The sequence below is a fragment of the Macrotis lagotis genome, chromosome 1, assembly GCF_037893015.1.
Source record: "Macrotis lagotis isolate mMagLag1 chromosome 1, bilby.v1.9.chrom.fasta, whole genome shotgun sequence".
NCBI lineage: Eukaryota > Metazoa > Chordata > Mammalia > Peramelemorphia > Peramelidae > Macrotis > Macrotis lagotis.
Genome location: NC_133658.1, coordinates 827253254 through 827279254, shown reverse-complemented (window position 1 = coordinate 827279254; position 26001 = coordinate 827253254). Strand labels below are relative to the sequence as shown.

At 35.1% G+C, this 26001-nt stretch overlaps 1 long non-coding RNA gene across 1 annotated transcript in view; it reads left to right on the top strand.

The window, feature by feature from the left end:
• Positions 1–24368, top strand: part of LOC141508504 (uncharacterized) — a 29820-nt gene extending 5452 nt beyond the window's left edge. Inside the window, exons 2-3 of the long non-coding RNA XR_012474449.1 lie at positions 13174–13317; positions 24033–24368. This is a non-coding gene — a long non-coding RNA (uncharacterized LOC141508504). The remainder of the gene's footprint in view (positions 1–13173; positions 13318–24032) is intronic.
• The last annotated feature ends 1633 nt before the right edge of the window (positions 24369–26001 follow it).

Here is a 26001-nt window from a genome sequence, read left to right as displayed (position 1 = left end):
ACAAACATATTTATAGCAGCTCTTTTTGTAGTGGCAAAGAATTAGAAATTAAGGAGATATCCATCATTTGGAGAGTAGTTGAACAAGTTATGGTATATAAATGTGATGGAGTACTATTGTTCTGTAAGAAATCATGATCAGTTGGACTTTAGAAAAGCCAGGAAAAACTTGCATGAACTGATGCCAGGAGAACACTGTACACATTAACAGCAACATTATGAGATGATCAACTATGATAGACTTTCCTCCTCTCAGTAGTTCAATGACCAGGGATAATTTTAAAAGGCTTGTGTGATAGAAAATGCCATCCATAATCAAAGGAAAAAATTATGCAGACCAAAGCATAATTTTCACTTTTTAAGAACTTGTCTGTTTTTTCTTTTTCTCATGGTTTTTTCTCCCTTTCTGATTTTTCTTTCACAACATAATTAATATGGAAATATATTAAACATGATTGTACATGAACAATCTACATCAGATTACATCATGGGGAGGGGGAGGGAAGGAAGGGAGGTAGAAAAATGTGGAACTCAAAAACTTACAAAAAGATGTCTTTACATGTAATTGAAAATAAATAAAATGACATTCAAAAAAACTGTCTGTTCCTATACTTTGATTCTATCCTATCTGGAATTGCATCAACAAATTGCTTATGCAAACACAGAGGAAGGGCAATCTCCACTCCTCCTCTAGGGGCACAAGTTAGGAACTAAGCAAACACAAATTCCAAAAACCAGGCTAGTATAAACCAAGATTACCTTAGAGCAGAGTTGTCAAACAATCAACCTGCAGGGGTAATGGACCACAGCACTCCTGAGTGCTGCCAGTAAGAGATTAAAATGCAATTCCTATCTGATTTTAGTATGTTGATGTATTAATTTAAAAAAAATTATAAACAAGTGTGGTTTTCTGAGTCACAGAAATTGTTATATGTAGTTTAAGTGGCCCCATTTCTATTTGAATCTGACATTCCTACTTTAGAGAACTAAAACCTCCAGTTGAGATTAATAAGAAAAATTAGTTTCTAAAACAAGAGCTTCAGTTGAGTTCAGTTTCAGATTAAGTGGCAAGATATTGGGTGTCATGAAATGATTATTCAATTTGTCTTTCTAGTCTCTTCTATTCCCCACCCCCACCCCCAATTTATTCTTTGTCATGGGTCAGGTCTAATATAGTTCCTCAATCATGAAACCTATGAACACCACTATTTTTCTATCAGAAAATAGAATTGCTCACAAAAACATAATTTTATTCTTTATGTAAAATTTCAGAACAATTATGTGGTGCATTTGGATAGAGCCCTAGGTTTGGAATCAGGATGACCTGAATTCAAATATGGCCTTGGACATTGATAAATCTCTCTGCCTCAGTTACCTCATCTGTAAAATATAACCCTAACCTTTCTCCTATGGCTGGTTGTGAGGACCAAATAAGATAATGCTTGTAAACCTTAAAGATAGATATTATCATTATTGTTGTTGTTGGTGTCATTGTTATATAATACATATTTGTCAGTTCTGTCCTTTTTCCTTGAGTAAGCTTGGGTCTCTGCAACTTCCCACTCCTCTCACCCCCCTTTTGAGGAGCCTGCTCATCAGAGGCACCACAAAAAATTATTGAGAGGTAGAGGTGGCAGAGGAAACTCTTGCATTGCCCCAACCCTCCATTTGGATTCAAGTCTTTGAGTCTTCCTAGATGGTGCCACAGAAGATGAGCCCAGGGTTCCCAAGTCTAGGGTTCACTCTACTATACCACTTAGGCTAGATATCTCAATCACTATCTTTGAAACCTTGGAAATAGCAAATATGAATTTGGAAGTAGTAGATATAATCTGCAAGGAAGACAGATTTCAGTTCAATATAAGAAGTTGCTGAACCAGAAAGGACAATGATAAGTGTTGGAAGGGATGGGGGAATTCTGGGATACTAATGCATTGTTGCTGGAGCTGTGAACTCATCCAACCTTTCTGTAAAGCAATTTGGAATTAACTCCAAAGGGCAACAAAAATGTGCATATCCTTTGATTCAGCAATACCACTACTGGGTTATACCCTGAAGAGATTATGAAAAAGGGTAAAAACATCACTTGTACAAAAATATTAAAAGCAGTCCTGTTTGTGGTGGCAAAGAATTGGAAATTGAGTGAATGTCCTTCAATTAGGGAATGGCTTAATAAACTGTGGTATATGTATGTGATGGAACACTATTGTTCTATTAGAAACCAGGAGGAATGGAATTCAGGGAAGCCTGGAAGAATTTGCATCAATTGATACTGAGTGAGATCACCAAAACCAGAAGAACATTGTACACCCTAACAGCAACATGGGGTGATGATCAACCTTAATGGACTTGCTCATTCCATCAGTACAACAATCAGGCACAATTTTGGGGTATCTGTGATGGAGAATACTATCTTTATCCAGAGAAAGAATTGTGGAGTTAGAACAAAGACCAAAGACTATTACTTTTAATTTAAAAAAAGTGTTAAATATTATTATATAATTTTGCTATCTCTTTATACATTATTTTTCTTCCTTAAGGATATGATTTCTCTCTCATCACATTCAACTTAGATCAATGTATACCATGGAAACAATGTAAAGAGTAACAGACTACCTTTTGTAGGGGGTGGGGGGGGAGGGAAGTGAGATTAGGGGGAAAAATTGTAAAATTATAAATAAATTAATTCAAAAAAAGAAGTTGCTGAGAAGCAGCTTGTCTTTAGAGGAGACTGGCCTCTAAACCATGCTAACTATGTTAACTGACTGTGGGCAAGTCACTTAAACTCTTGTTTTCCTAGACCAACATCCTCCAACTATTTTGACAACGCAGTAAAATTTTGTGTCTATTTATGAATCATGGCCATGTAATGCGGTAATAATAGGTTGCATTATGAAACATGCACAAGAAATAGGCATTAAAAAAGGGAATGAAGGTGAAATAAACAATTTTAAAATATTCTTTTTATTAACTGTACAAAACACTTTTTGCTCCCACTAAAATATTATTTTAAGGGAGACCTATATGATTAGATATGTTTTGGTATTTTTTTAAACCCTGTGAATATTCTGGTAGGGAAGCCTCAAAAATAATAATTGGTTTACTAATTAATTATTCAGTTAATTCAATTTATTTAGTTAGGCAAGCACATGAATTTTCTCATTACTTTATTGAAAGCTACACAAGACAATAATCAATAATGAGTCATAAGTCAATGAACTTTTATTTTTTTATTAACCAGAGTAATCATTTTTAGGACAGGACCCGAAATTGTCAGTTTTTCTGGGATAGAGAACTCCAAAGTGGGAGGAAATATCTTTCTATGAATGCAGACCTGTATCTTCACGGTCATTTAAAACTTAAGAAAAGTACCTAGAGCAGTGTTATCAAATTCAAATAGAAATAAAGGCCATTAATCTGTAGGGTGACTTGGCTGGCTGGGCCCGAATGACCCAGAATCACCCAGCTTGTATGTGTTAAAGGCAGAGTTTAAAACCCATCTTACTGGCTCCAAGGCCAACTCTTTATTTATTATACCACAAAGTCTTACATAATTTTCACTGCTTTTTAAATGTTTTCTTTAGAAGAGTTATTTTATTCCATTCTTCATTTGAAATGATGTGTTGCTACTATTACATTGTGTTTTCATAACTAGTTTTATACAATTATATTCCAGCCAGAAAGGACTGGAAGCTGTTCACCAAAGTCCATCTGCTATTGCCTGACTCTATGTTTGCACAGTCCTATATCCCCTCCCTTTCCCTTTTGGGAAAAGTCCTTCCCTCCTTCATCTCTTCAAACAACAACAACCTTCACATTTCCATGATCCTTCCGGGTATAATTTTTCTCAAGTTCTTCATATGTTGACCTTGCACCCATCATAACCTACCCAGTGGACTTACCATGACTTAGAGCGTCCATGAAAGGTAGGATTGTTTCTTTATCTTTGTAGTTTTAGGATATTAACTATTGAATGATGTTGAAAACACTTTCTAAAAAGATTATGGATTTATGTCTTAAGAGTCTGAGGGCAGTATGGGGATGAAGTGAGCTGTCAAAATGTAAAATATCTTCCTGGAATATGTGAAGAATAGTGTTGTGTATGGCTAAGAAGATGGACCTTGGAAGCTAGGTGGCTCAGTGGATAGAGGACTGGGATGAGTTAGAAAGACTCATTTTTGTGAGTTCAAATCTGGCTTCACACTAGCTGTGTGACCCTGGGCAAGTCATTTCACCATGTTTGTCTCAATTTCCTCATTTATGAAATGATGGCAAACCACTCCAGTATCTTTGCCAAGAAAATCTCAAGTGGGGTCCTGAAGAGCTGGACACAACTGAAAACAACTGAACAATAAAAGGAAGATAGACCAGGGGACTCACTCTTTAATTGCCTTGTGTGCCACTAGAATTGTTAGATAAGTGATCTCAAGTACTACAACAGTAATTCAAATTTAGACAGTCACCTCATCTCTATAATTTCAGTGTTTTAAATTACAATACTTCTTAAGAAAGGGTGAAAGTTGCAAATTAATTATTCTGAAATTTTCATTGATAAATAAGTATATTTTCAGGGGCAGCTAGGTGGTGCAGTGGATAGAGCACTGGCCCTGGAGTCAGGAGTACCTGAGTTCAAATCCAGCTTCAGACACTTAATAATTACCTAGCTGTGTGGCCTTGGGCAAGCCACTTAACCCCATTGCCTTGCAAAAAAAAACCCCTAAAAAAAAGGATTAATCAGATAAATAAGTATATTTTCCATAGACATAAGAATTTTATAATATATAGTTTTTAAATCAAATTGTTTACATAAATAAGTACTCTGTTCCTCCCCCCTACACACATATATACTCCCCAAAATTAAGGCAATAAGCAATTATGTATCACCTACTACATGCTAAGCACTTGATAAATATTATCTCATTTGATCCTCTAAGATAGGTGCAATTATTACTCTCATTTTTATATTAGGGGAAAGTCAGTAGAAACTTATACAATGAGTAAGTATTTGAGGACAGATTTGAACTCTTCCTAGCTCTAGGACCAATGGTCTAGTCACAGTGATACCCAGTTGCCTAAGCTAAGGATTGCCCTGCTATTTATCTGTTGACATTTCCTCTTTACTCCTCACCCAAAATCATATCTTTTCTTTTTTCTTGTGTTCACATATACCTTGTTGTAAAAGAGCCCACAAAGAAGCATTTTAGTCTATTGTGCCAAATTCTTTTTATAATCAACAAACAATATGTTCAATATATTCTCTACATCTTTATCATCTATATTATAGATGTCCAACTCACAGCCCTGCATGTGACCCTTAAAATTCATTTATTCAGCATTATTACATTTTATTATTTTACTCATTGGTAATATGGATTAGATTGTAGTCATAAATAAATATTAAATTCTATATGTGGCTTTTGACAAGTTTTTGTTGGGCAATAAGTTCCAAAAGAGCTAAAAGTTTGAACACACACAATCAAATATGAGATGGTAAAGATGAAAGCTGTTGAACACAATTTGCAAAAGTTTGCTTGTTCTTTTCCCTCTACTATCTTCAAATATGACTTCAATTTTTGTATTAATGACCTTCATAAATATTTTGTATACATGAGAGAGTAGGAATATAGTTTGGCAATTGTTCATTTTTTCCTGATCCTTTTTGGGTTTTTTGAAGATCTGAGATTTATTTTCATGTCCTTGACATCTTTGCCTCCTTTAGATACCTTGCAAATTCATCTCTCTTAGTATGCTTGTGATTGTAATTGCTTTCAATCCAGCTACTTTTCTCTTTTTTGTTCTTATTAATGCCATTGCTACTCCTCTCTAAGCATCTCAAGGATTATTATGTTAAGGTTTGAATGTGATGATTGCACTAGCCCAAATGGAGAAAACAGTTTGTGGTAATAATTTTTGCAAATAGTTTCCATTTTTCTTGTATTTGTAAGCATACTTATGAATGAGTTTTGTGACTCTAGGCAAATCACTTAATTTTTGTTTGCCTTAGTTTCCTCATCTGCAAAATGGAGATTAAAAACAGCACAGACCTTCCAGGATTATGGTGAAGATCAAATGAAATAATAATTTTGAAGTTCTACCATATAGGCACTATATAAATGTTAGCTGTCATGATCATTATCATCATCATCATCATCATCATTATCATCCTCATCCTCAAATGCCCTTGGAATAATTTTGCTTAGGAGTTTAGCTCACCAAGCCTTCTTTAGATAGAGCTTGCCATTCACTATATCTCTCTCTACTTTATAAGATGATACTACTCATAACTGTCCATCATCCTTTTTCAAGATTTTTATAGATGATTTGATATTCTAATCTGATTGTCTTTGGCAGCCATCTTTCTAAAAACAAAGTCTGAGTAAGGTTCATGCTGAGCTCATTTGGTCTCCTTTTGTAGCAATTAATTTATATTGATTTAATTTGTGAAAAGTCAGTGTTAATGTCATTTCTCTTATCCATTCCCATTATTTGATTTCGATAACTTGTTTAAATAATTCAGAGATTCAGAGCTAAATCTTTTTTTTATCCCATGCCATATATTTTTCCACTATTATTCCTTCTTATGTATATGTATATATATATACATATATATATATATATATACACACAAATACATATGTATATATACACTCTGATTTTATATCTAAGAAATCAATGGTCTGACTGCACAGACACCTGGCTTAGAGATAACTCCAACATTCATAGTATAGAAGAGCAAAAAAATTTTAATACTTGATGGTATATGTCTCCAAATAAGTAGATGCTCTGAGAAAGAGAATAATAAGCACAGAAAACAAAAATATCAAAGTAGAATAAAATTATCAAATTAGAAGGAAAAGGAAGGAAAACAACACAAAGAGTTTAAAAGAACACTTTAATTATATAGAAACCAAAGTGAATTATCTATACAATAAAGACAGGATTACAGAAATAATTTAAAATCATAGGATTAAGGGTCACAAGTTTCCTTAAAGAACATGACAAATAAAACAAATGCCCTGTAAGAAATAATATAAGAAAAATGCACAGTTTTAGAATAGAAATTAAATACATACATCAAAACAACTTTGAGATTGAGGGAAGAATTCTTTAAATGTTTAGGTATATAACTATTAGATTTCATTGTTTCGATAGCATATTTTGTAAGTGAATAGGAGAAAGAACTCAAAATATGAAGGAATAACAATTAGACTAATATAGTAAAATGGTAGGATCAATTGAATTAATCAATCAATCATCTCACTCTACTTAAAGTGACTAACGAGATGATAATTTTATTAGGCAAGAAACCTATTGAATCAATCAAAGGCACTAAATGAGTTATAAAAAGTCTTTAATCAGTTTTGTTGAAGTAAAAACAATTAGATAAAATGAGATGAATGAACATACAGAATCTGAATGAACACTACATTGACTTTTTTTTTATTTTGTGCAAAAGTTAAGTGATTTGCCCAAGATCACACAATTAGGTAATTATTACATGTCTAGGGTTGGATTTGAACTCAGGTCCACCTGACTCCAGGGTCAGTGCTCTGTCCACCTAGCTGGCCTACATTCACTTTTTAAAAATTTCTCATATATATTTCTTTCCACTTTCCACTTTCCACTGGTTTTCTTTCTTTTCCCTTAATCCTAATTCCTCATATAGAAAATGACTAATTAGTAAACATGATAAAAACAAATGTGATTGTACAATATTCACCAGACTGTTTGCCACTGAGGGGAGGAAGTGGGAAGGGAAGGTGGAAGAAAAATTATGTAACTTAAAAATATGCATATACATGTGGATGAATGTTGAAAAACTTTCATAACATGTAATTGGAAAAATAAAATATCAATTGGAAAAAAGAAATGAGAAAGGGAAAAATTTCAGAGAAAAACATGGGAAGGCTTATATGAACTGATGCAAAAGTAAAGTGATCATAACTAGGAAAACACTGTACATAGTAACAGCAATATTGTAACAGTAATCAACCATGGAAAACTTAGTTACTCTGATCAATACAATGATCTAAGACAATACCAAAGAATTTAGGAGGAAAAATGCTAACCACCTCCAGAAAGAAAACTGATGAACCCTAAAAAAAAAATAAAATAAAATGAGATGACACTCACTACAGGAAATAAACTGGTATTGTCTCCAAAAAAGTAGATGCTCTGAGAAAGAGAATAATTTGGTCTGATATTGACCAAAAAGGCAAAGATAATTCTTGTATAAAATAGCTAACCACTTCAAAACCCAAATATATGAGATATGTGAACTTACCTAGAAGAGAGAACTTTTGTGAGAAATCTGCCTTTCTATCCCCCCCCCCCCATAACATTGCTTAGAGGATGATGTAGTTTCCAAAGAATTTGGAGTTCTCATCAATATCTTAAGTAGTTGATGGGTAGTATCTGCACTGAGAGCCAAAGACCAACTTGATATCCAAGCAAGGAAAGACAATGTCAGTAATCTTAGGAGTCCAGAAGAAGAGTGATAGAGACTTAAATGAGAATTTCACAAAAGGAAAGAAAACTTCCAGGAGCTATGAATTACCTTACATTTTTGCTAAGCTCACTTTCCTCTGGATTCTGTATATACTTTTAGAAAAGATTGTTCCATGGTTTGGGGCATGTTTATATATTTTTACTACATTGCTTTTGTTTCTAAAGTTAGTTAAGTCTGGCTAATTGTTATTAGCTAATAATAAGTAGATAAAGCACACCTGTGGTAGTTTTTGAGTTGTAACACTAGAAAAAACACTTACAGGCCCATGGTGTTACTGCTAAAACTTTGGGAGGGAGAAATAGCTAATACCCTCTGGGATCTCAGTCTGTCACTGCTTGTAGTAGTCAAGATAATATTCTCAGATAGCACAGAATTGTTCTGCATCTGCAAGATATAACTAAAATGATGAAATAATATATTTCATAAATAGCATATTTTATGAGTCCTATGCTCATACCAGGTGCAGGATGATGTCATGCAGTCTTTGGAAAAAGGTGCCAACTGGCAATTTATCATTCATTATCCAGTTTAGGGTCACAGATCCAGGGTGGACTGAGGAGGGGATCCGAGAGATTTTTTGGGAAAGTTAGTGCTTGAGCTGAATCTTGAAAAAACAAAACAAAATGGGAATATTAAGAGGCAAAGGTGAGGAAGGAGTCCATTCTAGGGAAAGGGGCACAGCCAGGATAACAGCTCATGGGTAGGAAAAGGAGGGTCAAATGTTAGAAATAACAAGTAGGCTCATATGGCTACATTGTAGAATGTATGAAGATGAATCATTTATGAGAAGATTAGAAACAGGAAAAGTTCAAGTTATGAGGAGTTTTAAATGCCAAATGAAAGAGTTTATATTTGAACTTCTAGGTAATGATGAGGAATTTGAATAAAAGAATGATATCATTAGACCTGTACTTTAGGGAAATCATTTTGGTGCCTTTAAAGAGAGTGGATTGAAGTGGGAAGATATTGGAAGCAAGAAGATCAGTTATTAGGCCGTTGAAATATTCCAAGAAATATACTGTTGATGGTCTTAGGAACTAATGCAACTATCCTGGAAAGCAATTTGGAATGATGCCTAAAGGGCAATCAAACTATGCATACCCTTTGATCCAGCAATGCCACTACTAGGTCTGTATCCCAAGAGATTAAAAAAAAATGGAAAAGGGCCCATATTTGTTACAAAATATTTATGGCAAATATTTTTGTGATAGAAAATATTTAGAAATTGAGTGGATGTCCATCAATTAAGAGGTGGCTGAATCAATGCATGGCATGGAAACAATGTAAAGATTATCAGGTTGCCTTCTGTGAGAGGGGAGGGAGAAGGGAAAAAAAAGTGTAAAATTCAAAACTTACCAAAAAATGATAGGTAGAAACTACTATTTATATAATTGGAAAACAAATGATATATTTATATAATTTTTAAAAAGTCATTGAACAAGTATCATATATGATTGTGATGGAATTTGTGCTACAAGAAATGATGAGCAATATGCTTTCAGAAAAAAACCTGGAAAGGCTTACATGAATTAATATGAAGTAAAGTGAGCAGAACCAACAGATTGTACAATAGTGATAATGTACAAAGATCAAGTGTGATGACAGCTGTTTTCATTCTGTTCTCTTCTATTGTGTCAACTAGGTGTAGCTGTGGCTGGAGCTACCATCCTCAGATAGTTGACACTTTCTAGCAGTGTGACCCTTGGCAAGTCACTTAACCCTGATTGCCTTGTGTCCAGGGCCATCTCCAGTAGTGTTGATTCATATCTAGCCACTGGTCCCAAATGACTCTGGAGGAGAAAATGAGGCTGGTGACTTAGCACAGCAATTCCTCATCCAAATCCAATTCTCATGGTTGTTTTGGTATCACCTCCCTCATATCATGGTCTTCTTCAAGAATGAAGGACAAGGGGCAGCTAGGTGGCATAATGGATAAAGCACTGGCCTTGGAGTCAGGAGTACCTGGGTTCAAATCCAGTCTCAGACACTTAATAATTACCTAGCTGTGTGACCTTGGGCAAGCTACTTAACCCCATTTGCCTTGCAAAAAAAAAAACAACCTAAAAAAAAAGAATGAAGGACAAACAACAATAGCTATTTTCAACAACATAAAGACCCAAAACAATTTCAATGGATTTATGATTAAAAATGCTCCTCCATCAATTACTTTTTGTTGTTTGTTTGTTTTTCCATGCCTAGCTATATTTTGAAGAGATGCAATGTTACTAAACTTCAGAGAATGAACTGATGGGAGTGTGAATGCAGATCAAAAGCATGCTTTTTATTAAACTTTATTTTTTGTTTGGGATTTTTTTGTGTTTTCTTCTACATGACTAATATGAAAATATGAAAAATGTATGGCATGATTGAATATGTATAACCTATATCAAATTGTTTGCCATCTCAGGAAGGGGATGGAAAGAGGGAATTTAGAAATCAAAACTTACGAATGTTAAAAACTGTTTTTACATATAATTGAAAAAAATAAAAATTTTACTGGATGTTCTGACCAAAAAATGTCCCATTTAATAGGTAATGAAAGATTGAAATAGGGTACGTTTGCAAAACTGATGAGAAGGGCATGTAAATAAGAAATGTTGAAGAGCTAGAAACAAGAAAAATAGAAGAAAAGAGAGGAATCAGAGGGATTGCTAGTGCCATACAACTCTCATGTTCCTTGGTGAGCAGAAAAGGAATAATAGTGGATTATAATTTCTTAGCAAGAAGGGGAACAGTGGCCAAGTCAGTCAAAAGCAACCGGGAGAAGAATAGTGAAAAAGGAAAAGGATACCATTAACAAGTATTCTAAGAGGAGTTGTAAAAGTTTATATTAAAGGAGAGGCTTTGTCTTGGGGGGGGTGGGAATTTGCATCTTAGTAGGACCCCCCCCAATCCCCTGTCTTTGAAAAAGGGTTTTATCTTCCTGAGCTGCATACCTGCTGGGGAGAAGAGATATATGTGTTATGCAAAGATACCTAATGCAGTGTCAGGGGAGAACATAGAACCAGAAATACCGCCTTATCCTCTCATCAGAAAAAAGGATAAATGATAGGTTTCTGTTTTATGATTTGGGACAAATCATTATTTCATCTATGTGAAACTTGCTTCCATCCAACAATATTTCCTTCATGAATTTATATTTGTAGGGATGAGACATAGTGGGAGTTAGGGGAAGAATAGTGTAAGATTCAGAATGGTTATAAAAATTGGATGAAAGAGGGAGATCAAACCTAATATTTCAGAAGTTTTACTTTTATGAGGGACAGGGATAAAATAAAAAGGAATTATTAAGAATATATCCCATGAATTAGAAGAATTAAATTCAGAATAATCTAAAAGAGAAAAGAATAAAAGAGGACAAGAAAAAGGAAACCTTTTTGAAAAAGAGTATAGAAAAAGAAAGTTATTTAAAATAAAAGATTGGAGAGCTGGGAAGATTGTGAAATATTTCCTAACAGTGAGGAAAGAGAAGAGCAAAAGAAAGAGAAAATTCAATGAATAAATTTTTTAAAAGATAAATTAAGAGTGTAAATAAATTCAAGGAATTTGGGACAGGTCTGGCAAACAGGATATGGGGGAAGAAATCTGAGAAGAACCTGAGGAAATCAACTAGCATTAAAATAGTGAAAACAAAAACCAAACAAAATGACAAAGCATTGATTTTAACTAAGGGGATTAAAAAAAATCAAAACAAAAAAATGGAAGAAAACATCCCCAAAACTCTTAACTTTGAATGTGAATATTTTAATCCAATAAAATGTGGGAATATATTGGTTTTTTGTCTATCTAAGGAGAGCATATAATGTTTCCCCATAAGCATATCTCAAAAGTGCCAGACAGAACTCTATATTGTTTCCTGTCATTCAGGTGCTATGACCTAACTCACCTTCCCCCCCAAAACTACATATAATAGAAAACAAATAATAAACGAATGAATGAATAAGTAAATGTGTATGTAGCCATGGTATGGTCAATGAGTCTAATCATTATGAATATGAACAGTTTTCTCTACTGAGCATGTATAGACATTCAGTACTTGGTCCATTGAACTACATGGTGAAGAGGAAGTTTTTTGATTGACCACATATTTAGGACTAAGATGCTGCAAAAGTTAGCCAGGTAAGGCAGTAGATCAGGCACTGACCCTGAGTGAGGAGGACTTGAGTTGAAATCCAGTCTCAGACACTTGATATTTACCAACTGTGTGATCTTAGGTGAGTCACTTTAACCCCATTGCCTTACCAAAAAAAAAAAAAACCAACCAAACTAAACTAAACAATTTTTTCAAAGTCAGTCAGGGCCTGGCCCTCCATCAGTTATTTTGTTATTTTTTGTTATTTTGTTATTTTTTTTTTAAGTTTTTGCAAGGCAATGGAATTATGTGACTTGCCCAAGCCACACAGTTAGGCAATTATTAAGTGTCTGAGTCTGGATTTGAACTCATGTACTCCTGACTCCAGGGCCCATGCTCTATCCACTGTGCCACCTAGCTGCCCTAATTATTTTTTTTTTATTGTTTGTTTGTTTGTTTTTTCATGCCTAGCTGTATTTTGAAGAGAGACAATGCTACCAAAGGAGGAGCCTTGGGCTCTAAGGTCAACATCTGAGACCTATCAATATAAGGCTCTTTCTTTGCCTATTTATATTTATTCTTTCTTGTTTTAGGTAAAGAAGATTGAAGATAGCTATGATGTTATGAGCTTCAAAAGGTCAAGAGAACCAACCACTAATAGATCCAAGATCAGAGTAGGATTTATGACTAGGCAGTCTAGCACTTTGGCCCTGTTGGAATGACCTTTAGGACCTTTGGTAAGTGAGACATGAAATCATCCAGAACCTATGACGAATTTGGGTATGACCTTGATGGGATGAATGCTATGTAGAAATTGTATTAAATTTAAACCCAATTTCCCCAAAGACTGAGGTAGTATAAAGAGTAATGAGTTTCTAGGTGTTGGTTATATCATCACAATAAATGCCCCTTTATAAAAGCTAATGGATTGGCAGTTAATAATGAGAACACTCTAAAATGGGGATCTGTCTGAACGAAAGGAAGTAGAGAAAGACTTCCCTAACCCTTTAGGGAACACTGAGGAAGATAGAATTATCCTCATTCTGGAAATACTGCTACATATATTTTGATGTTAAATCTGTAAATGACTCTAAAGTTCAATCCTTATTCTCTTTGTAAAATATAAGTGCTTTAGTATCACCACCAATCCCTCTCCTCTTCAACCTTTGCTCTGACCTTTTCTCTTTAATCTATGTATTTGAAAAAAAAAGATGACCCTTTGGAAAAAACCTCTTATGTTAAAATTAAACCTAAATGATGAGTTAAAAATTTTGTTTATGTTACTTTCTGGGGATTCCTTTCTATTTTAATTACAAAGTCACTTTTGAAGGGGAAGCTTTTCTCCATTTTTCTCCAGGTCGACTTTGGTTTTTAAATATCCGTTCTCTTCTCTCAGAACTAATAGAATGGAATGTAACCCTTATTTTTAAATTTTATGTCACATTTGAATTTCAGATTATTTTTTATTTTTTTGCAGAAAAATTTGGTAAGATTCTGATTGGTGTCGATACTCTCTTTTTTTCTTTCTGGTATCTTCAGAATTTTTTGGGGGGGGCTTGTTATTGTAGTAAAGAAGTTTGATGGTGATAAGGCCTAGGAGAGTTAGTTTTAAGTTCCCCCCATTTTTTAAAGGTATATTGGTTCTTTTTTAAAGGTATATACTGGGGGTGGCTAGGTGGCACAGTGGATAGAACACGGACCCTGGACTCAGGATTACCAGAGTTCAAATGCAGCCTCAGACATTTAATAATTACCTAGCTGTGTGGTCATTTGCCTTGCAAAAACTTTAAAAAAAAGTATATACTGAAAGGCAGTGAGAAAATTCTCTTCTTCAATTTTATTTTCCTTTCTTTCCTTACAGAGGTGAGGATTGGAACATTAGATGTATTCAGACTCAGTTTTCCTGATGCATTTACTAGTTTTGCACTATTTTTCTCCCCCTCTTTTTATTCTTTGTTATGAAGGATAACTCTCTAAGAAGAGATATGATAGTGATATGTTTGAAAATGATGGTGATATAAAAACAAAAGCTCTCACTAAAATTTTTTTTAAAGATTCTTCTTTTCAATATCTTCAAGAACACAAATAACTGAGAATTTTTCTCCTTGATCTGTTCTCCAAATTCAACACTTTTTATTTGTATTGCTTCCAAATCTCTAAGTTTTATTTCTGAACTTATTTGTATACTTCAACCATTATCTACTAATCTATCTTCTGCTATATTTGTATTGCTTTTGCTTGTATTCATTTGACATTTTTCAACCTTTATTCATTATCTTAATTTTGTTGAAATTTGTCGTTATCTTCAACACAAAATTTTTTAGCTGCATTTTAATTCCCCCAAGGATTTCTTATCTGTGTTCACTTCCTCTTTTAATTATTCTCATTATTTTTTCTAATTTTAATTCTCCCATTAATTCCTTGAGTAGATCCATTATACATTTGAGTATCTCTTGAGATTTCTTACAATATTTCTTATCCTCTTTCTAATTATTCCAGTAAATTTTTTCTGATGCTTTTTTCTACTTACTTCTCTTACTCCATAATATTTTGTTTTGTTTGACTAAATTGGGACTTTAATTTATCTATTGTTGAAATTATTTCTATTAGTTTTCATTTGCTTTTGAGAATTCTCCCAAATCATATTTCATTTCATCATTTCTATCATCATTTTTGAGGGCCAACTTATAGAGTTTTTATGCTCTCTGCCTTCTTCTGGAAGTTTTCTCTCCCTCTAAACTTTTTAGGAAAGCAAATTTTAAGAAGTTTAGAGAAAAGATAGATATGAATGATCCCTTAGTCTGAAGCTCTCAAAGGAAAGATAATTTGAGAGGGAAAAAAGTAGATGTGAAAACCAAAATCCTGGTGCTAGTCCCAAGTGATCCTGTTGGCCCTATTGAGGATATTAAGTAATCAGGATTTAAAGACCCCAACACAGCTTCATGGGGAGTTCTTTAATGAGCTTTTAAAGGAAGATTACAAATGATGGAAACTGGGTCATTTAACCAGAAAACCGCATGGTATTTTTGAAAGAACATTGGATTTGGAGAGAGAAGATCTAATTTTGATTCCTAGCACTGGCACTCTCTTTAATTGTTTTTCCTTGGAGATGTAGATATATTCTGAACCTTAGTGTTTTCACATGTGAAATTTGAATACTAATTGTATAATAGTTTGCTATCCTTGCTATCTCAAATTCAAAGATATTCATCAACCAATAAGAATTTATTGAGCACTCATGCATCAGGTATGATATGGGTCCGGGTCAATATTCATTCAAAAATCATAGCAAGGGGCGGCTAGGTGGCATAGTGGATAAAGCACCGGCCCTGGAGTCAGGAGTACCTGGGTTCAAATCTGATCTCAGACACTTAATAATTACCTAGCTGTGTGGCCTTGGGCAAGCCACTTAACCCCATTTGTCTTGCAAAAACCTAACAAACAAACAAACAAACAAATATGCAGTTCTGAGGGTCCTTGTGAGGATCAATGACATAATATTTGCAAAGTGCCTAACATAGTGCCTGGAACATAGTATTTGATATATAAAGATGCTACTTCTTCTCCTTTTCTTCATCTTCTTCATTTCTTCTCCTTTTCTTCTTTTCTTATCTTCCTTTTCTAACTTTTCCTCCTACTCTCCTCCTCCTCCTCCCTCTCTTTCTCCTCCTCCATTTCTTCCTCCTCCTTCTTCTCCTTCTCCCCCCCCCCCCATAGTAATGCACATTAAAGTGTTTGGAGTTTGTAGTCTAATATCCTCAAGGTTCTTTGAGCTATTAAAAGCCCAACAGGGAATCTTCTCTGATATAGTGAACCTTTGCTTCCCCCACCATCTCTATCTAAATACTTCAAGTGACAAGAGTTTTTTAATACACATATGGATCCATGTTATCCCATCCCCAGTAGAGTGAGAATGGACATATAAACAAAGAATACATATAATTTAGAAAAATGCATGGAAAACATACATGTAAGAAATAGGTGTGACTAAAGGAGCATCAGTAACTGGAGTACATGCATGAGGGGCACATACACCAGGAAAGATACTCTAATAGAGAATGGAAATTCAGTGACCAGCAGAGGGCTGCATAATGAGATTACCTGCTCTGAATTTGCTGCTCTGAAAGAATAAAAAAGAATAAAAAATATGAGTTGCCCCAATTGTTTTTGCACCCTGGCCATGCATATCCCTAGTGGAAAGCAAGAGACTCTTTGCTGGGTGTATGCTTCTCTTGTATTATCTACTGGTCTTCAGAAGGACTATTTGCTGCTACCACCATTCCCAACAAAATTTTTAGAATGAATTATTAAATATGGAGGTTGTGAACACTTAGGAAGGGAAGTGATGGTTACTAGAAACTAGCACAGGTTTAATAATAATCTACAGGTTTTTTGGTCAGATGTATTATATTGAAAGTTAAATAAAAACATAGAATTTAACTGTCTTCCCCAAATATGTATTCAAGTGCCAGCTCTGTGCTCAGAACTGGAAACACAAAGACAAATAACAAAATAAAATATAAAACAACTCTCTATACTCTCATTTCCATAAAGAAGTTTCTACATTTAACAAAATTTAATTTTTAGTCCTCCTGACTAGGACCTCTAGATATCATACCCCTAGCCCCTAGAGAAGCAAATTTACTGATTTTTTGGAACTTCTTTCCTTTGGCTGAGCTATAATCTTTGGTTAGTCAGTCAACAAAGCATTTATCTAAGTATTTTATAGTCCCCATAACTAAAAACTTGTTCTGAGGATCTCTTTTTACACACAACATCCAATTTCTCATTTATGGTCCAGCAAATCATGGAAAATTATTTTCTTTTTGTTTTGTAATTACAATAATGGTATCATCCAGTACTGTGGGTGGGTGTCCAACCTTTTAGCTATTCTTGGGTCACATAATCAAACAAAAACTTTTCAATGGCTGCATAAGGAATTTAATATTTATTTATGATTTTTTGTAATGCATAATACCAATGAGTTTAATAATAAAATGCAATAATGCTGCATGAATGGGTTTTGAAGGCCACATGCAGCCCACGGGCTGAGGACTGGTCATATAGTTTGATTTTGTTATTATTCTGATGAGGTAAAATAATCTTTTTTCATTCATTCCTTTAATATATATATATATATATGTATATATGTATATATATTTACTGAATAACTATTTTGTATAAGGTATTTTGTTAGGTGATATGGAATAAGTATGGGGAGGAAAGAGATGGGAATGATGGAATGGGGGGATAGATGGAGATCCAGTGACTGTGATATCAGCCTTTTAGGGAGTACCCAGTGAGGAAATTTCCTCCCACTTGTGAAGATCAATTATTCAGCAACTTAGTCTTAAAGAATCACCTGATTTACTAATAGGGTAAGTGACTTGCCCAGGGTCTTACACAACTATTAGGTATGACGATTTAGATCAAAAGTTGATTGACTTTGATACTGCCTTCTACCCACTCCACCTGACTTCCTTTCATGTGGAGTATATATGCAGAAGTAATAGATGGTCAGTCAATAGGCATTTTTAAGCCACTCCTTCTGTCCTAACTTTCTTCTAACTCTAACTGCCATTTAATCTGAGTTCCATCATAGTCTGACTCATTGTGACCCAATTCGGGTTTTTGGTTTTTTTGGCTAAGATGCTAGAGTGGCTTGCCTTTTCCTGCTTTGGTTCATTTTATAGCTGAGGAAACTGAGGCAGATAGGGTGAAGTGATCTGTCCAGGGTTACATAGTTGTGTTGACCACATTTGAACCCAGGTCTTTTTGACAACAGCCCCTCTAATCTACTACCTACCTAGCTGCCCTAGAACTAATCCTGGCTCAAAGCAAAAGACAGTTTACAAGATCTGAGCTATTTTCTCACTAACTCATCCATGAGATAGCCTTGTCAGTGCTGTTCTGAACTTTGGAAGGTTGATTCTTGTCATGTACCCCTACTTGTATTCCAATGCCCACTGATCAAGTTCTTTGCTTTGTCCGGTAGGATTTTGATTTTGAGACCATACTGACAGGCTTGGCAGAGATCTCAGAAGCCATCTCTATCTCATCTCCTCCCAGACAAAAAAAAAACCCCTCCATAAAAAGAAAAGAGATCCTTTTTTTCCCCCTATGTAATATATTTCCCACTAGCCAGCCCTCACTCACTATTCATTTTTGAGCAGAGACAAATAAGATTGTCACCTTTGATCTTTGACCAACTCTCTCTCTTTCCTCCCTTTTCTGGAAATGATTGTATAAGGCCATATTGTAGCAGGCATCCTTTCCCTTTTATGCAAAAGAGATTGAAATTTGAAGTTGATAAAGCAAGTTACATAAAGGAAAGTTTAATCCCAGTGCCCATGACATGATAAACCCTGGATTTAACTATAGAGCAAGAAGGGAGTTCTTTGCCTTCTTTAGAAAATAGCAATTCATTGTTCAGAATGTTGCTTGTCCTGCTTATGTTGTAATTCCACGGTATCAGATCCCTAAAATTGCCAATAATATCTTCAGGAATACCTTGTACCTCAGTTTTTTTTCTATCCTAGAGGCACCATAAAGTCTTTTTTTCTGTTTACTTATTCATTCATTCATTTATTTATTTATTTAGATTTATTTATCTATCCTGCCTGGACTGGAATTTAGCAGCTGCTCATAGACCTCATCTTCAAGGGTGATTGGTAAAGAAGCTCAAGTCTTCTCCATTTTTAGGTAGCCTAATGGCCCTCCAAGGGATTTACCATATTGATGATATACTTAGTGTGGACACCTTGAACTCTCCAGCAGTAGGGTCTTCAGGCATAATGGCACCATGGAGGCTGGGAGTAGCCATAAAAATGACATCACAAAAGTCAAAATGATCACATTGTTCTCACAATATTGATACTATGCTAAATGCATAGTCAATGGGGTTCTAGTTCAATTAGAGGTCCTCCAAAATATTCTTCTTTCCATAAACTTTTCCCACCCTTTGAAAATTTTAACCCCACTCCCCCACCATGGCCATTTTCCTTCTATGTAAAGCTAGTTTTGCCTAAGGGTGGGATAATTTATAAAGTGCTACCCCCCCCCAATTCTATCTAGAGTAATTGAATTTTAGATCTGAAAGACAATTTCTTTTTTAAACTGCAGTAATTTTAAAATTGTGTAGTGTTTTGTTTTTATAGTACTATATTTTCAAATGTTTTTCCTCCTTCCCCCTCTCAAGAACCATTCTTTATAATAAAGAAGATAAAAAGGGGTAGGGGTAGGGTGGGAAATACAGCAAAACTAACTTATTTTTGGACCAATTCCTATACAGTGTACAATGTCTGTAGCCTCCCACCTCTCAAAGAGAGGAGGAAGATATATTCTCATATCTCTATCTAGGGGCCCATAACATTCAGTTTCATTGTTTTCTTTTTGTTATTCTGAAAGACACTTTTATGAGATTATATTGCTACATCTGGAACTCTCAACATGCCTCTAGGATGATAGGGAATAGCAGAATGGTCCCAAGATCAGAAATTTGGCCTTGACTGTATCTGAATAGCTAGGGAAAGGTAGCAAGGGTAATCACAACACCCAAGATGCCTCTTGCTTCTCCTTCCTGACACATTCTGAGCTAAAATAATCCCACATCCTGGTAATGATTTTGAATTTATTTAGTAAGAGGTCTCTTATTCCTGGCTCATCTGCTTCCCAGAATCCTAGATTTAGAAGAAACTTCAAAAATGTATCTAGTCTAAACCATACTTCAACTGAAAGACCTCTTGTAACTTCCCAATAAACATTCATTTAGTCACTGAAATCCTCTAATGATTAGGAAACAATTGCTTTTTAAAGTATACCATTACACTTTTAACAAATTATTATTTTTATTTTTATATTCTTTACCCCAGCTACATGTGAAAGCAAGCCTCAACATTTACTTCCAAAACCTTGAGTTCCAAATTCTCTCCCTTCCTCCCACCCCCACACCCACTCTTGAAGTTACTTGGTGTAGGTTATGTTGTAAAAGTAAACATAATCCTCCCCCACCCCCCAAAGAAAGAGAAACCTCAAGGAAAAATAAAATGGAGGGAAAAAAGTTTGTATTCAGACACCATCAGCTCTTTCTTTGGGGTGGATAGAAGTTCATCAGAGAAATTGCTTCAATAATTTTTTCCCACAGTTACTATGGCTAGCTGTATAAACCCTTCATCCTATTTCCCCTCACCCCCATTTATTCTATTCTCTCTCTCCTTTCACCCTGTCTCTCCTCAAAAGTGTGTTGTATCTGACTACCATCTCCTACCATCTTCCCTCACTTCTATCACCTACACCCCCTCCCCTCTCCCTTTCCCTTTTCTCCCAAACCTTTCCTCTCCTATTTTCTTTCTAGGGTAAGATAGATTTCTATACCCAATTGAGAGTATAAGTTATTTCCTCTCTGAGCCACTTCTGATGACAGGTCCTCCAAGGCTCACTCATTCCCTCTCACCTTCCCTTTCTCCATTTTAAAAGTTTTTTTTTTACTCTTTTACTTGAAATACCTTAGTCCATTCTACCTCTTCTTTCTTTTTTCTCCCAGTATATTCCTTTCTTGCCCATTAACCCCATCTTTATAATATGTTATACCCTCAAATTCAACTCCCTCTTGTGCTTGTCTATATATATATATATATATATATATATATATATATATATATATATATATATATATATATATATTCCTTCTAACTGCCCTAATAAATGAGAAAGTTTATATGAGTTATCAGTATCACCTTTCCATGCAGGAATGCAAGCAGTTCAACATCATTAAATACCTCATAATTGTCCTTCTTATCTACCCTCTCTAAGCTTCACCTGAGTCCTGTACTTGAAGAGCAAATTTTCTGTGCAACTCTGGTCATTTCATCAGGAAAGTATGAAAGGCCCCTATTTCATTGAATATCCATCTTTTCTCCTTAAAGAGGATGTTCAGTTTTGCTGGGTAGTTGATGATTTTTTGCTTTTGAGCTCTTTTACCTTCCACATATCATATTCCAAGTCCTACAAGCCCTTAATATAGAAGCTGCTAAATCTTGGGTAATTCTGACTGTAGCTTCATGATATTTGAATTGTTTCTTTCTGGCTGCTTGTAAAATTTTCTCCTTGGCTTGGGAGTTCTGAAATTTGGCTATAATACATCTGGAAGTGTTCATTGTGGGATTTCTTTCAGGAGATGATCAGTGGATTCCCCCATTTCTATTTTATCCTCTTGTAGGATATCAGGGCAATTTTCCTAGATTATTTCTTGAAAAATGAATTCTAGTTGCTTTTTTTTGGTCATATTTTCAAATAATTCAATATTTTTAAAATTATCTTTTTCTGGATCTGTTTTCCAGATCAGTTGTTTTTCCAATTAGATATCCCACATTTTCTTCTAGTTTTTCATTTTTTGGTTTTCTTATATTGTTTCTAGATTTCTCACAAAGTCATCCACTTCCCTTAGCTCCATTCTACATTTGAAGGAATTATTTTTCGTTAGGGAGCTTTTGATTTCCATTTGACCAATTCTGCTTTTTAAGGCATTTTCTCCTCATTGGTCTTTTGGACTACTTTTCCCATTTGATCTAAACTAATTTTTAAGATGTTATTTTCTTCAGTATTTTTCTGTAATTCCTTCACCAAGTTGCTGACTTGGTTTTCTTGATTTTCCCACATTGCTCTCATTTCTCTTTCCAATTTTTCCTCTACCTACCTTACTTAATTTTCAAAATCTTTTTTTGAGTTCTTCCATAGCCTAAGACCAATTCCAATTCTTCTCAGAGGCTTTGGATACAGAAGCTTTGACTTTGCTGTCATCTGAGTGCAGATTTTGATCCTCCATAAGACCAGAGTAATTATCTATGGTCAGATTTTTTTCTACTGTTGTTTGCCAAACCCATGACTTGATTTTATCCTTTTGTTAAGGTGGGGCACTACTTTCAAGATGGAACCAAGCTTTTGAGAATTTTTTTTTAGATTTTTTTTTTTAAAGCAATGGGGTTAAGTGATTTGCCCAAGGCCACACGGCTAGGTAATTATTAAGTGTCTGAGGTTGGATTTGAACCCAGGTACTCCTGACTCCAAGGCTGCTGCTCTATCCATTGCACCACCTAGCTGCCCCTTGAGAATTTTTGATAGCTATTTTCAAGGACATCCCCCAGGGATTTCAATTCCTCCAAGGTCTTATCAGAGGTTCTGACTGTTCTCCTGGCCTTTGTTCTGGTCTGTGGATGACCACAAGCACTACCTTCTGCCCTGGAACTGTGAGGAGGGTCCCTGCTCCACTATGGCAGTAAAGCTCTTTTTCTTGAGAGACTGGGGCCTCAGACTGCAGCATGGATTTTAGTATGCGTGAAGCAATAGAATCCTGCCTCAGAGATAGCAAAGAGACCTACTCAGTCTCCCCTGACCTTTTACTATCCATGGACTGAGTATTCTGGAAGCAGTTGGAGGTGACTCCTCAGGCCTGTTCCTCGTTTCCTGGGCTGGATTGGCACTGAGACCTACACTGACCTGGGCTCCCACACTCACTCTGGTGTAGCAGAGATTTCCTGCTGACCTTCCCAATTGTCCTTGGCAATTCTTGGGCTGATAGGTCTGGGTATTGCCACAGCTTCCACAGGTACCCCCAGGGACCTAGGTGCCTTGTGGGCTGTTCTTGGATGGCTGGGCCCAGTTTGTTCCAGCATGGCCCAGCTACATCGTGGCCCTTTCTAATCCCATTATACAGACCCTTCCTGAAAATCTTCTAAGTTGTCCTGCACTGGAACATTGTTTCACTCAGTTATTTTATGGGTTCTGCCACTCTAGGATTTTTATTAGAGTCATTATTTAAAGGTATTTAGAGAGGTTGGGAGAGAGCTTGAGGGAGTTCTTGCCTCCACTCTGCCATCTTGACCATTTCAGTTTTAGACAGTAACTATTATTATTGCCATTGTTGTTGTTATTTTGGAGGCATTCAGGATTAAGGTTCACACAGCTAAGTGTCTGAGGCCAGATTTGAACTCAGGTCCTTCTGACTCAAGGTCCTGGTCCTCTATTGACTTTATCATCCAGCTTCCTCTACAATAACCATTATTAGCAAATATTTCCGTACTAGTCAAATGCTGCCTATTTACAACTTCTGCTCATTGCTACATAGTGCTGGGCCCCCAGGACCCATGTTGAACACATCTCATAATGATAGCTCCTGGAAGATTTGAATATTTAGGTCATACCTCTCCCACTAGCATTTGGACATTCTAGCTCTTTTTTTTTTTTTAGGAACCAAGCATCAACTTATGAAGTTGATTTTTGAGCCTAAGTGTAACATTTTATATCTATCCCATCTAAATCTGACATTGTTAGATTTGGCCTATTATTCTGATATGCTCATTTTGTTTGTTTGTTTTTATCCTCACTTTGTCATCTAATGTGTTAGCTATTCCTAGCAGATTTTTTTTTCTATTTTATTCTTTTCTTTTTCCTACAGTAAACCATTATGGAAGATATGGAAGCTGGGAAGGCAAGAGGGAGACTAACTGAGAACATTCCCCATTACTGGAAGCTAGAGAACAGGTCTTGATACAACTCCCTGTATTTTATTTTTTTTTAATAATTTTTATATAAGTGATCAGAAAGTTCACATAAGATAAAGTGGACAGTTTTGATTACACAAAATTTTAAAGTTAAAAGTATAAACAATTCTAATGCAATTTAAAATTAGAAAAGAAATAGGTAACTGGGGCAGGGGGGGAATCTTTGTAGCAAGTTTCTCTAATAAAGGTCTTTTTCCAAGACATAGAAGGAACTGATTAAATTTATGAGACTAAGAGCCATTACCATATATATATATATAATCAAAAGAATACAAATAGGTTATTTTAAAAGCAAGAAACCTGGGCTATCAACAACCACATGAAAAAATTCTCCAAGTCATGAATAGTTAGAGAAATTCAAATTAAAGTGACTTTGAAGTTGTACCTTATACTCACCAAACTAGCAAAGATGAGAAAATAGGAAAATGACAAATGTTGGAGGGCCTGTGGGAAACAGGGTACATTAATGCACTGTTGGGTGGAGCTGTGAATTGAAGTATTCTAGAAAGCAGTTTGGAACTCTGCCCAGAAACGTACTAAACTGGGCATGCCTTTGACCCAGATATAACACCATTAGGTTTACATCCTAAAGAAAAAAAAAATTAATCCATTTTATAACAACTCTTTTCATGGTAAATCCCAAATGGGAACTCAAAGGGTAGCTTCCTCCTGGAGAAGGGCTAAACAAATTTTGGTATATGGGGGTAGGAGAAGTGAAAAGCTGATTTTTATTCATTAAATAAGATTAAAGTGAAAAACAAATCAAAAAAAGTTGTGACACATGACTGTAATGGAATATTATGGTGCCATAAGACATGGTGAAATGGATAGGTTCAGAGAAAAAATGAAAGACCTTTAATAAAATGATGCAGAGCAAAGTGAGCGAAACTAGAACAACAATTTATAGAATGATAGTATTATAGAGGAGAACAAATCTGAAAGACCTTAGGACTCTGAGCAATCCAAAAGGAACACAAAAGAATGAAGGAAGCATGCCATGCATTTCCTAGTAAAGAACTTCTAAACTTATACAAAAGAGACATAGTTTCAGATGTGGCCAAGTGTGGGAATTTGTTTTGCCAGACTCTGCATGGATATACTAAAGGCTTTATTTATTTATTTATTTTTGCTTTTATTTTGCTTATTTGGAGAGTTAAGGCCAGTTATCTGTTTCCCTTCTAATTTTAAATAAAAGTAAAAATGGTTAAAAGTTGTTTTAATGAGAGAAGGGTCATAGCCACAAGCTATGATATAAACTCAGAGTTGAACTCCACATTAATCTCAGGATTTTAATATTGTTTTAAAAAGATAAGACAATGGAATAAAACGAATTGCTTTGGTTTTTTTTTTTGGAAACTTAACAGGAAAGAGACAAAAAGAACTAAATTAGTAAGAATTGGTGAAAATAGGGCGGCTAGGTGGTGCAGTGGATAGAGCACTGGCCTTGGCGTCAGGAGTACCTGAGTCCAAATTCAGCCTCAGACACTTAATAATTACCTAGCCGTGTGCATGTGGCCTTGGGCAAGCCACTTAACCCCATTGCCTTGAAAAATCTAAAAAAAAAAAAAAATTGATGAAAATAACAAAAGGATTCATTTGTTTCAAAGCTAATTCCATCTGTATATCTGTTTAAATTTAAACTTAATTAAATTATTTTGTTAAAAATTATTTTTTGTTCATTAACTGATGCTGAGTAAAGTGAGCAGAACCAGAAGAACATTGATCACTATAACAGCAACATTGAAGAATGATCAACTATGATACTCTTATGATGGAAAAATACTGTCTCTATCCAGAGAAAGAATTATGGAATCTGAATGCAGATCAAGGCATATTATTTTCACTTTTTTCTTTCTCATGGTT